Source organism: Crinia signifera, chromosome 4 (assembly GCF_055691185.1).
Source record: "Crinia signifera chromosome 4, ASM5569118v1, whole genome shotgun sequence".
Lineage (NCBI taxonomy): Eukaryota > Metazoa > Chordata > Amphibia > Anura > Myobatrachidae > Crinia > Crinia signifera.
This window is the reverse complement of record NC_139220.1, coordinates 288,566,496-288,577,964: the sequence shown is the minus strand read 5'-3', so window position 1 is coordinate 288,577,964 and position 11,469 is coordinate 288,566,496. Positions and strand designations below refer to the sequence as shown.

The 11,469-nt window shown below is 47.5% G+C and overlaps 1 protein-coding gene across 1 annotated transcript in view; it reads left to right on the top strand.

Moving 5' to 3' along the window:
* Nucleotides 1-2,417: 2,417 nt before the first annotated feature.
* Nucleotides 2,418-11,469, top strand: part of LOC146075588 (volume-regulated anion channel subunit LRRC8E-like) — a 28,285-nt gene continuing 19,233 nt past the window's right edge. The window contains exon 1 of the mRNA XM_083184964.1: nucleotides 2,418-2,633. The gene's annotated coding sequence lies outside the window, so the exon portion shown is untranslated. The remainder of the gene's footprint in view (nucleotides 2,634-11,469) is intronic.

Here is an 11,469-nt window from a genome sequence, read left to right as displayed (position 1 = left end):
ACAGGTACAGAAACTTGTTGCGGCCACTTTACAATCCAGCATCCTGACCACAAGAACAAGCACCACTGTGCTATTATCTCCTTCCAGTCTCTCCCTCCACCCACACCTTCCTCTACCTCCCCCCTGTGATCCATGTGGTTATATATTGTGCTTATATAGCACTCGCTGTGCATTACAGAGAATATATAGGCGCAGATGTACTAAGCCTTGGAGAGACAGAAAGTACCAACCAATCAGCTCCTGTCACATGACTGTGTTTGAACATGACAATTAGGAGTAGTTTGGTTCATTGGGATGACAGTGTCAACATGGAAAAAAGGTTGATGCAAGGAAAAGATTGACATGAAAATGGTTGACGCATGAATAGCTTTGTTTAAGTTTTGGGTTGTCAACTTTAATCTTGTAGCACATGGACCCCCATTAATACCCCTTTCACACCAGAAAATGCAGGGACTTACCCGGGAATACAGTCCAGGGATCAATCTGGGACATTCCCGGGTTGGCCCCTTTCACACCAGCCTAGTCCCTGCATTTTCTGGTGTGAGGAGAGAGAGACAGCACTGGGAGGGCGCCTATGTGCAGCAGTGGGTCCGGGCTGAATTTGAAAACATTTTTAAAAGACGGGCCTGACGCTGATTGACTGAGAGCATCTGGCCAGTCTTTTCAATATGTTTTCAAATTCAGCAGTGCTTTCCGCCCCCCCCCCCCCGGCAAATAGCGATACAAGCCGCTGCTGCCCGGATCCTCACTGCCTGGACCCGGATCAGTGGCTTTCACACCAGACAGTAGCCTGGGCTGGTCGCGGGAGCAACCCTGCTAGCTTTCATTATACAGTATATTCTCATTATAAAATTACTTCCACCCCTGCTGTGTCACCCCAGTCTGTCTGCCCCTTCCCTTTAGATTGTAAGCTCTCACGAGCAGGGTCCTCTCTCCTCATGTGTTTCTCTACGAATACTGGGGGTTATTTTGGTTTACTCTTTCTGACAAATTCCTTCTTAGATGAACAAAACCATGTGCACTGCAGGGGGCAGATGTAAAATGTGCAGAGAGAATTAAGGTGCCCATACACTAGTAAGATTTATCTTCAGATCTGGCTGGTTGGAACAAAAACATGGCTATGGATGAGTGACAGTTTGTCAGTTTTCCAGCATTTCCAAGCAAATGGTCAACTGTCATTTGCTCTCATCCATAACCATGTTTTTGTTCCAACCAGCCAGATCTGAAGATAAATCTGCGTGTGTATGGCCACCTTTAGATTTGGGTGAGTTATATTGTTTCTGTGCAGGGAAAATACTGACTGCTTTATTTTTACACTGCAATATAGGTCTCACTTTGAAGTAAAACCCCTCCCAAATCTAATTCTCTCTGCACAAGTTACATCTGCCCCCCCTGCAGTGCACATGATTTTGTCCATCTAAGAAGAAACTTGTCAGAAAGAGTGAAACAAAATAACCCCCACTGTATATCTTTGCAAATGGTAAAATAGCGTCAGTGTCCACTACTGCAACTGTTTGTCCTAACTTGTATTTGTTCTGTCAATCACTGTTTTCTTGTATTTTTGCTCATCTATGTATTATCAGGCACTGCGGAACCCTTGTGGCGCCGTATAAATAAATTATAATAAAAAGAATAGCTAGCAAGGTTGAAATCCTGGCAAATTTTCCAGGAACTTTGGCCCAGGAACCTTTCACACCAGCGCTAGTCACGGGTTGTTCCCGGGACAAACCCGGTAATTTTGGCTGCTGTGAAAGGGGTATAAGTGTACCACATCCCCTTACAGAGCTCACTATGCGTGCCATGCTGTGGTAAGGCGTTCCAAACACTTTACTGTTCCCACTCACCGTGGATGGTAAAGAATGAAAAAGTCCAACGAATGAAAAAAATCATAAAAAATGCATGCCAACCATATGCAGTGTCGACAATTATCATGTCGACAATTTGACCATGTCAACCTAATCACCCACAAGCTTGCAATATTGTATATACCATAATGCAATACATAGCACCTATGCTTGCAATGCCTATTTCCCAGAGTGTAAGCTTGAAAGCAGGACCCTCCTACCATTTTGACTGTAAACTTGCTGAACTTTATAAGAAACTGATAATAAAAAAATAATAAAAAAAATTGTGTGACAGTTCTGCTAGGGAGCCTAAAGTTTTTAATAATGTTTGGTCCATTGACAAAAAGTTAAATACCAAGTTGTAACAGGAATGTGGCTTCTCTGCGTGCAAATAATAAACTCTATCTATCCATCTTATCCAATCTCTCCCATTTCCCGGAGTACCACTGAAGCCAGCTGTGATGCGGTGCACTGCGGGGAGCTGGGGGGACATGCCCCCCAGAGGTGACATCTGCCCGTCTCCCTCCCCGGATGGTAGTGACACACACTGCTGCTATATAGCTTTGGATTTTGCCTTCCTGGCCCCTCCCTGCATCTCAGCAGCAGCCTCCTGCTCCCAGCTCCGGGGCTCCCTCCCTCCGCACTCCCAGCAGCACCTGGAGCCGGCACACCAGGGCCCCTGCGATTTGAGCTACAGTGTGGGACCCCGTAACCTCAGTATGGCCCGGGCTCAGTGCGCAGGATGATCTAGGCGGGGTCCGGTGTCTGCCTGCCCGGGGGAGTTCTCCGGTAAGTGCCCGTCCCATGCCGGCTGTATGACGCTGCTGCCGGGACTCCGGAAAGTTATGTCTGGTGTAATGTATAGAGCAGTGTGTCCTGCCTGCACTTACACTGCCGTTCCCAGCCTGCTGTAATAACAGTTCTACGGTACAGTGCTGGCGGCTTGATATCTATATATAATCTCCTGTATTGTGTTATGTACATGAACGTAAGTTGTGAAGTGTTTGCATGTATGTTTGTATGCTTATGTATTGCATTGTATACATTATCATGATTTGCTGCATATGATATAAATCACGCATTATGTACTGCTGTATATACTGTACATGTTCTATGTATACATCATTTTGCATTGCTGTATATGTGTGCTGTGTATACACCATCATGCATTCTGTATTGCTGTATATATGTGTGTTCTGTGTATACACCATCATGCATTCTGTATTGCTGAATATATGTAGTGCTGTGTGTACACCGGTCCATCATACATTATGTATTGCTGTATGTACATGTGCTGTGTATACACCATCATGCATTATGAAATGCTGTATATGCGTGTGATGTGTATACATTATGTATTGCTGTATATACCCCATTATGTATTGCTGTATATGTAGTGCTGTATATACACCATCATGCATTGCTGTATATGTGTGCTGTGTATACACCATTATATATTGCTGTATGTACATGTGCTGTGTATACACCATCATGCATTTTGTATTGCTGTATATGTGTGCTGTGTATACACCATTATGTATTGCTGTATGTACATGTGCTGTGTATACACCATCATGCATTATGTATTGCTGTATATGTGTGCTGTGTATACACCATTATGTATTGCTGTATGTACGTGCCCTGTGTATACACAATCATGCATTATGTATTGCTGTGTATACACAATCATGCATTATGTATTGCTGTATATATGTGTGCTGTGTATACAGCGGTCCATCATACATTATGTATTGCTGTATGTACGTGTGCTGTGTATATACACCATTATGCATTATGTATTGCTGTATCAGTGTGCTGTGTATACACCATCATACATTATGTATTGCTGTATATACACCATTATGTATTGCTGTATGTACGTGCCCTGTGTATACACAATCATGCATTATGTATTGCTGTGTATACACAATCATGCATTATGTATTGCTGTATATATGTGTGCTGTGTATACAGCGGTCCATCATACATTATGTATTGCTGTATGTACGTGTGCTGTGTATATACACCATTATGCATTATGTATTGCTGTATCAGTGTGCTGTGTATACACCCTCATGCATTATGTATTGCTGTATATATGTGTGCTGTGTATACAGCGGACCATCATACATTATGTATTGCTGTATATACGTGTGCTGTGTATATACACCCTCATGCATTCTGTATTGCTGTATATGTGTGCTGTGTATACACCAGCATGCATTATGTATTGCTGTATATACGTGTGCTGTGTATATACACCCTCATGCATTATGTATTGCTGTATATACGTGTGCTGTGTATACACCCTCATGCATTATGTATTGCTGTATATGTGTGCTGTGTATACACCATCATGCATTATGTATTGCTGTATATGTGTGCTGTGTATACACCAGCATGCATTATGAATTGCTGTATTTAAACACAAAGTTTTCTGATCAGCCACAATCGGCTTTCGTAGTCTTGTGACTTGTCAGTATTGTTACATAAGGCACATTTCATAGGGCTGATGATCCAGAGCTCTCACTATGAATATTTGTGTGATCTGAAGGGACTACTACTCCCAGTGGGCCATTGGGATAACTGTGCCATTGAGTGCCTCAGAACTCCATCCTGGATGCCTGCATGCACCTGCCACATTACTCTGGTCCAAGTCTCCCCAGTTCCCTCCTTGTACACAATAGATGCAGCTTTGTTGATCACTGGTGTGATGTGCAGGTTTCTGGGATGTGTCTATGGTCCGGAATTACTTAGCAATTTGACAATCAAATACAGTTGTACCCTCCAGCCATTGGCTTACACCACTATCCATAATACACACCAGATGGTACACTACACAGACTACCAAACAACCCACACCACAAATGGCAATATTCAGATTCCCTTTGGAGTGCGATCCAGTTGTTTTACTACCATAGTAATGGGGACAAATCTGCTGTCCCTCCACTGCTGGTGAGGGACAAAGTCCATGGAGATCTAACCACTGGCACGGCCCAACAGGAACCATCACCCCGAAAACCTGGCCGGGTCAGTCACCTTTAAACCATGGGTTGGATCTCCTGTGATGTGCATTTAGAAGGGTTATAGGTTTCCTGACGGACTGTTTCCCTGATTATTGGAGGGCCATTACCTCTACCCCCCTGCATGGCATCCTGGGGTCTATGGGGAGGGAAATCCTGGACCCTTCACCAATTGCACCCCTAGTTCTCTGGGACAATCTCGCTTTGTATCTGGGCATGATAAAAACTGAGGGGTTACAAACCACTAAATGGAAGTAAACTGGAGATTGATTTAGAAATATAGATATTAAACACTATTGTATATACATAATTGTAATTAATCACATGCACAGTCCTGTTACTAACTGAGGGACAGATGTTCTAAGTCTTTAAGGGCCAGATGTATCAAGCTTCAAAATTTGATAAAATAGAGAGTGTTAAACAACCAGGCAATCAGCTCCTAGCTCCTAACTGTCATGTTACTGGCTGGGTTTGACAAATGAAGGTTAGAGGCTGGTTGTTTATCACTCTCCACTTTATCACTTTTTGATGTTTCATACATCTGTCCCTAAAAGTGATAAAGTATCAACCAATCAGCTCCTGTCATTGTTCAAACACAGCCTGTAACATTGCAGTTAGGAGCTGATTGGCTGGGACATTTGGCCCACCGTCATGTGCATGCTGCAGAGCACAGACTGAGGCAGCACCACTGCTGAGTCAGGTGACACCTACAAGGGGTGTTGCACGTGTGGAACTATTATTACATGTACTATATATAATTCTTAGCTGTAAAAAAATGGATGATGCAATATTAGGATCTTTAAACTTTCATCTGCATTAACCTAGTTTAATGCATTGCACTCATATTATTAATGGTAGTGATTCCACATAAACAGATGATTTTATTTTGGCCCCTACAATAATATGCCTTCTTGCTATAAATTGCATTTGGTATGATTGCAGTTTCCTAAATCCTGCCTGCTCCATTCTGTGGGGAAAATTTACTAAGATGGGCGTAATATTTCACATGGGATGTTGCTATAGGCAAAGAATTATAATTTACTTAAGTACCTTCTAGAATATAATAGAATCGATTTGATTTGTTGCCCATAGCAACATCCCATGTTATATCCCTCTCGCATCACAAATGCCGGGTCTGTCCCCGGAGTGACCTGGTTGCAAGGTGAAGCTCTCCACAGCGACCAGGCAATAAGCCGGGTTGCTGATGTCATCGGTGGGCAGGGCGGGGCAGCGGTGTGTCATTGGGGAGCAGGGGGAGGAGGCAACATTGGAGCTGATGCTGACTCCCCCCTATAGTGTGAGCGGGACTCTGGTTACCCGGTCACACTGCACAGCATCCTGACACGGGATTAACCATTTGTTTAACCTGGGTTGGATTGCCGGGTTGCTGCACCTGGGATATTTCAAAAGGCTCTTTCACAGCGCACAGGAACCTGGGATCCACCCAAGTTATTTTTGCAATGTTAAAGGGGTATTAGAAATGCCCCCCTGTGTGTGTGTGTGTGTGTGTGTATGTAACACATATAGTTATACTGTAGGTCCAGTGACCTCCCAAACACAAATAACACAACTGCATCATATAAAATGCCAAACAAATGCCAGTGTATACCTAGCCTAATGTACACTAACTGGGAACTGTACTGAGTAGGTTCAGTGGAAACGGCTTCTTATGACCTATGCTGTGTTTTCTATAGCACACCTGTGCATGGTCTTGTCTGTGCTACACAGTACATAAGGATCAGTTGTCCCAGCAGTATAGATTTACTGGGGCAAATGTATTAAGCCCAGTGATAACATGGCAGCCAATCCTCTCCTAACTGCCACTTTCCAAACCCAGCCTGTAACTTGACAGGTAGGAGCTGATTGTCTGGTGCGTTATCACCTTCCACTTTATTCACTTCACCAGGCTCCGTACATCGGCCCCTCTGTTCCGCTTTCTTAAGGCCCCCGTACACTATGCGATTTTGGGACGATTTCATCCGATTTCGGCACTTTGTGCCGATAATCGGGTGAAATCGGCCCAAAATCGTAGGTGTGTGATATCTGATCCGATGCGCGGTCCTGTGCGCATCGGACCGGATCAGGGAGGTCGGACGGTCTGTACATACGATCACGTCTGACCTCCCTGTATGCAGGGCCGTCTTAACAGCAGTGTGGGCCCCTGGGCAAAGCAATGCACTGGGGCCCTTACCCATTCTCCCCTCCTAGGGGTGGGGAGTGCTATCAGCAGCAGCTTTGATGTCCCACGGGTGGCAGGGGGTGCTCTATCTTCCACTCAACATGTAGGACCTGGAGCAGTAACTTCTGCTAATTACTAATTTACTGCGCAGGTGGTGGAGGTAGAACACTAACATGTGGAAGGGGGCACTGAGCTGAATGAAGGGTCCCTTGTAAATGACGTCCAGGGAGGTAGGGGGTGTTTTATATGCAGTGGAGGGTTGGATAATGGAGTGGGCTTAATATTCATCATTTTCCGGTGGAAGGGCAGCTTGTTTGACTGCAGATATCGCCATTATCTGGAAATAGATTTCTTAGCCTTCAATAGTATAAAAACCTAGAGTCCCAACTTTAAGGAGGTGCTGGGAACTTAGGGATCAGAGATCAGGAGCCAGAGCAATCCATTGACAAAAATATAAAACTGTACACCAGACGTTTGGAGCTGGAGCAGGGACCGGCTGCTCAAAGGCTGATATCTCTGGTTCTGGGCACGATAGAGACAAGCTGCTAGTGTCAACAGAAAGGGGAGAGTCCCAGCTTTTGGAATATACTCTCAGAAAAACTCTAAGTCAGAGAGAACCTGAGAAATATGACTGGGAATTGCAATTAACAGGTTGGGTGTGGATTGCTGCTTTGAAGTTGGATATCTCCAGTTCCCCAGGGCCGATTTTCAAAATTCTGGTATCCCTGGAAAAAGGGGATCCTCAGGTATCAGCATAGGGCCCTTATACACATGGGGCCCCTGGGCAAGTGCCCATTAAGCCCATACGAAAAGACGGCCCTGCCTGTATGCATATGCCTGCCACCTGACAGGCATATGCATGCAGACACAGGGGGAGCAGTGGGGCGGGCAGCGGGTCCCTGAGCACCGGCGAGTGCTGCTGACTGACCTGGCCGGGCAGTGAACTTACACATAGCAGCAGCGGGGACGGGACGCGTAGTGGCGGCTATTATATATTTAAAATATTTGTCAAATGACCGGCCGCTCTCTGATTGGCTGAGAGCTCTCCGGCCAATCAGAGAGCGGCCGGTCATTTGACAAGTATTTTAAAAATATAATAGCCGCCACTACGCGTCCCGTCCCCGCTGCTGCTATGTGTAAGTACACTGCCCGGCCAGGTCAGCAGCGCTCACCGCACCCGCCGCCCGCCCCCACCGCCGCTGCCCGCCACCACTACTCCTCACCGCCCTGCAGCTCCCCGGGTTTTTTTTTACATGGGATAAATCGCATGCGATTTATTCCATGTAAAAAATGGCACATCAAGTGCCAAATTGTATGTGAGCCTCCCGGGGAGCTGCAGGGCGGCTCGCAGGTAAATTGGGTCCGACTTGTCCCTAGGATAAGTCGGCCTAATGTATGGGGGCCTTTACTCCATGTGAATAAAGGGGATGTGGTCCGAATCATAGGTGCCGATTTATGTTTTTGCTGGTGGGTGCTCAAGCCAAAAATAGAGTGGCTTCAAGGGGAAGGGGTGTGGTCAAAAAATAATACCAATAAGCAGCACAGTTGTCTCCAATATTCAAATTACGGCAACAGAGTTCCCCTTTTTACACTTAATTTGTGGACCTGCAGCTGTTTCTCTATGATAACCGTAAATACCCCCATGCACAGGAATGCTGGGAAGATGCTTCTGTCAGCTCAGTTAATGGCGCTGGGCAGCAGCCGCCGGGTCACTAAAGAGCGGACGGAATACACTCTTCTCGGCATACTGTTTGCCAGGTGGCAGGGCCGGTGATGCGGGTACTGCAGCTGCAAATTAGCAAGTTAATATGGCGGCCCAGCAGCGCGACTCGGGCCTGTGGGTGCTCATCAATTTCCGTGGGTGCTTGGGCCCTTGAGCACCCACAGAATCGGCACCTATGGTCCGAATCCTGACAGCGGAATCCCAACTGTCACACTGCTGTCAGAGCCAGACAGTGGGCCACTTCAAAAAGTGATAAAATGGAGAGTAATAATCAGCTCCTGCTTTTGACCGGCAAGGCAAATAGAAGGCTTTTTTCCGTGACTGTATAGTGGATGCAAGGCTGCTACATGGCAGGCAGGCCATGTGTAAGAGCCATCGCCCATCTCAAGGCAGAAATCTGTGAAGGCGTTTACCATGCCGATCAAAACCGTCTAGTGTGAAATAGCCCTTAGGTTTAGGCTGTGGGAAAGGGTCAGGCTGCAGTAATGGATGTTTATCGCCAGGCGGTGGGTTAGGCTGTGAGGAAGGGTCAGGCTGCAGTATGGGGTGTTTATCTCGTGGCGGTGGGTTAGGCTGTGGGGAAGGGTCAGGCTGCAGTATGGGGTGTTTATCTCGTGGCGGTGGGTTAGGCTGTGAGGAAGGGTCAGGCTGCAGTATGGGATGTTTATCGCTAGGCGGTGGGTTAGGCTGTGAGGAAGGGTCAGGCTGCAGTATGGGATGTTTATCGCTAGGCGGTGGGTTAGGCTGTGAGGAAGGGTCAGGCTGCAGTATGGGATGTTTATCGCTAGGCTGTGGGGAAGGGTCAGGCTGCAGTATGGGATGTTTATCGCTAGGCGGTGGGTAAAGGCCCCCATACACTAGCCGATTTTGGTCAGATTTCAGCCAGATCAGTCGGATCTGGCCGAAATCGGACCAAAATCAGCTAGTTTTGATGTCCCCTCAGATCCGATGCGCGGTCCCGTGCGCATCGGATCTGCGTCGGGTGGTCGGACCTGCTGCACGTCCGACCACCCGACTTGGGACCTAGTGGGGCGGTGCGGCGGTGGAGGGAGCAGGGGGGGCTGGGGACGCTGCGGGGTACACAGGCGGCATAGAGCCGGGCAGGGGGAGCCGGCGGGAGCTGTCAGTACGGAAGGGGAAAAAAAAGCCCATACAATGAATGGGCAGCCTGTGATTGGCTGAGCGCTCTCTCAGCCAGTCAGCAATTGGCTGAGAGAGCGCTCAGCAGCCAATCACAGGCTGCCCATTCATTGTATGGGCTTTTTTTTTTCTTCGGTACAGACAGACAGCTCCCGGCTCCCCCTGCCCGGCTCAGCTGTAAGTAATTGCCGAAGCTGTGTCCCCCGCAGCGTCCGTCCCCCCAGCCGCCTCAATGTCCCCCTGCCCTCTGCTCCCTTCTCATTGCAGCTCCCCTGGAGTTGCAAATGATACATCGCATGCGATGTATCATTTGCAAAACTTGGCACATCAAGTGCAAAATCGTGTGTCCCCCTCCCGGGGAGCTGCAGGGGGGAATCAGGTCCGACTTGTCCTTAGGACAAGTCGGACTAATGTATGGGGCCTTTAGGCTGTGAGGAAGGGTCAGGCTGCAGTATGGGATGTTTATCGCTAGGCTGTGGGGAAGGGTCAGGCTGCAGTATGGGATGTTTATCGCTAGGCGGTGGGTTAGGCTGTGAGGAAGGGTCAGGCTGCAGTATGGGATGTTTATCGCTAGGCTGTGGGGAAGGGTCAGGCTGCAGTATGGGATGTTTATCTCGTGGCGGTGGGTTAGGCTGTGAGGAAGGGTCAGGCTGCAGTATGGGATGTTTATCGCTAGGCGGTGGGTTAGGCTGTGAGGAAGGGTCAGGCTGCAGTATGGGATGTTTATCACTAGGCGGTGGTGGTGGGTTAGGCTGTGGGGAAGGGTCAGGCTGCAGTATGGGTTGTTTATCACTAGGCGGTGGTGGTGGGTTAGGCTGTGGGAAAGGGTCAGGCTGCAGTATGGGATGTTTATCGCTAGGCTGTGGGGAAGGGTCAGGCTGCAGTATGGGATGTTTATCGCTAGGCGGTTGGTTAGGCTGTGGGGAAGGGTCAGGCTGCAGTATGGGATGTTTATCGCTAGGCGGTGGGTTAGGCTGTGAGGAAGGGTCAGGCTGCAGTATGGGATGTTTATCGCTAGGCTGTGGGGAAGGGTCAGGCTGCAGTATGGGATGTTTATCGCTAGGCGGTGGGTTAGGCTGTGAGGAAGGGTCAGGCTGCAGTATGGGATGTTTATCTCTAGGCGGTGGTGGTGGGTTAGGCTGTGGGGAAGGGTCAGGCTGCAGTATGGGATGCTTATTGCTAGGCAATTGTAGTGGGTTAGGCTGTGGTATTGATGCTTGACACTCTATCATTAGAAACTTTTCTTCATGTGCCTTGTAAAGGAAACACAACTCTTGCCATATCCTAAAGAACATATTGTATGGCAACTTTCTAACATTTCTACTTCTCCTCCAGGAATTTTGAGACTTTAGGAAGATACTGTATAGAATTAGTGGCTCAGTAACGGTATGCACTTTCCCCAGATGGGCACATGGTGACCAGGAACACCGCTACTTCCCACAACACAGAGATGCACAGGGAAATGCGCCATGTGGGCTTGCCATAATTAGCAGATAAAAGCAAAGCAGACTACCTGGTTGGGAACATTGCCGCTAGTTGAATTTTCCCATTAAGTCTATG